The sequence below is a fragment of the Babylonia areolata genome, chromosome 3 (genome assembly GCF_041734735.1).
Source record: "Babylonia areolata isolate BAREFJ2019XMU chromosome 3, ASM4173473v1, whole genome shotgun sequence".
Lineage (NCBI taxonomy): Eukaryota > Metazoa > Mollusca > Gastropoda > Neogastropoda > Buccinidae > Babylonia > Babylonia areolata.
The window spans coordinates 60,623,868-60,626,261 of NC_134878.1; the positions used below are offsets into that span (position 1 = coordinate 60,623,868).

The window sequence follows — 2,394 nt, forward strand, 5'->3', positions numbered from 1 at the left end:
TCAGTTTTCCACCGTCACTCACTCTGCGGTTGGTTGTAACTCTCCCTCCGCTGGGAATCAGTTTAATTCTCACTTCTGTTTTTTTGTTTTTCATAAGTGCATTGTGTTTTGAAAAAGAACGGCAAAAGTGACCAAAGAAAATAAAGGCAACCAACCATTAATGACTGATTTGGTGTTTTCTTTGGATGTGCCCGTGTTCCGCTGCGTGATATATCGACCGTAACTTGGTGTAGGGCTGGTGAGTTAGTTTTTATCGCCACCATCATCATCTTCGTCATCATGATCATAATTCTCATCTGGATTATTTGTCAATAGTAGTAGTAGTAGTAATAGTAGTAGCAGCAGCAACAACAGCGGTGGTGGTGGTAGTAGTGTTTATATGTCATCATCATCATCATCATCATCATCATCATTATTGTTGTTGTTGTTGTTGCTGTATATCGATCATAACTTGGTGTTAGTCTGGTGAGTTTCCAGTCCCCTCCAGCCTCGTTATTATGATTATGATTACTATCTGGATCATTAGGTAGTAGCAGTAGTAGTAGTATTAGCAGCAGCAGTAGTAGTTGTTGTTGTTGTTGTTGAATCACCAGAATAAAGTACAAGATCAGCACTCCATGTTATAAATGTATTCACAACTCTGCCCCTTCCAATCTCTGTGGCTGCCTTCACCTCTACACTCCATCTCGCTCTCTACGATCGGCTTCGGATCCACTCTGTTTACGCATACCCAGATTCAAACACTCGACTGTTGGCCGCCGTTCTTTCTCTGTCTCCGGACCTTGTAATTGGAATGAACTTCCTCTTTCGCTTCGTCAGGTCTCCACACTCAGCTCTTTCAAGTCTGGCCTTAAAACCCACCTCTTCCCAAAATAGCCTCCCTTCTCTGCCTCTTCCTTGTCTTCAGTTTTTTGGGTTTTGTTGTTGTTGTTTTCCTCCTCCAGTTTTAGAGTTATGCATGCGTTTGAATGACTGGTGCGAAAGCGCTTTGATTTGTCTCTGCACAAGATTCAGCGCTATATAAATATAATAATAATAATTATTATTATTATTGTTGTTGTTGCGGTCGTCGTGTTATCATCATTCATGTTATTATGATGATGACTGATTAGTAGTAGCAGTACCAGAAACCGCAGCAGCAGCAGCAGCAGTAGTAGTGGTAGTAGCAGTGTCATCATTGTTGTTGTTCTAATTAGTTTCTGCTGCTGTTTACCCATCATAAATTGATGTGGGGCTAGTGAGTTGATTTTCACCACCATTTCATCACGATTATGATCATGGTTATATATTTCTTTGATACTATTGATTATTGTTGTCATTGTTATAGTTGCTGCTGCTAGTTGGTTGCTTGGTTAGCATTTTACGTCTCTTCTCTCAAACACTAGTGTAAACCATTCAAAAATTTAACAACTGTCGTTGGAGCGATCGTTTTCAGATATCGTACCGGATACGAGCTAAGTATCCAGTTTCCAGGAAGCATACAAGCGTGAACTAAATAAAGCAGTTGATTGACGGATGAGGATAAATAAACCAAGAGAAAACAAAACCAAAAAAAACTTTAGACAATAATTTCATGATAATGTGATCAAATGGACAGGATCAAACATCTTCCCAGCAGGGTCATTGCAATGTGGAGCGGTGGCCTAGTGGTGGTGCACCCGGATTTTCTGCGGGTTCCAAGTTCCACGCTCACCGGGATTTGTACTCCCCCACCTCCACTAATCATGGACCTTGAGTTGTGGCGCGGGTACTAGTCTTACGGAGGAGATGGTAAACCAAGGGGTCCCGTTTATGTAATAGAACCCACTCTGGCAACAAATGGGTTTCTCCCTAGCAAAAATCCACTTGCAGGTCCAAAAAAAGAGGGGGAGGGGGGTGGTGGGGCTTCACTATGGCGACGTGCTCTAGGCAGCCCGAATTTCGCGTAAAAATTGTTGTGACAAAAAGTGTGTGTGTGTGTGTGTGTGTGTGTGTGTGTGTGTGTGTGTGTGTGTGTGTGTGTGTGTGTGTGTGTGTGTGTGTGCGCGCATATGTCTCTCTCTTCATTCGTGTACTTGCGTCTACGTATGTGCGCGTTTGTGCACTCGCACGCATACTTGTCTTGTGTGCACTGATATACGTATGTCCGTACCGACCAACCAACCCCCCCCCCCCCCACCCCCCCTTATGCCTATCTACCCCCTCTCCCCCTCCCGTTATTTTTTAAACCAGTTTCCAAGCCCTAAGTCAGCTACCCCCCACCCCCCACTCCTTCTCCCCCATCCCCACCCCCCTCTCACCTTTAAAGGCAATTTCGATTCTTCAGACTACAAAAGGCAGCAGTTTTCACACCTAGACGAGAAACCGAAGGAGACCTTAACTACCGGGAGAAGGAGGGAAAAATTCACGATCACC

At 44.0% G+C, this 2,394-nt stretch overlaps 1 protein-coding gene across 1 annotated transcript in view; it reads left to right on the forward strand.

Moving 5' to 3' along the window:
• Positions 1-2,394, forward strand: part of LOC143280398 (uncharacterized) — an 18,026-nt gene continuing 15,632 nt past the window's right edge. Inside the window, exon 1 of the mRNA XM_076585032.1 lies at positions 1-238. The gene's annotated coding sequence lies outside the window, so the exon portion shown is untranslated. The remainder of the gene's footprint in view (positions 239-2,394) is intronic.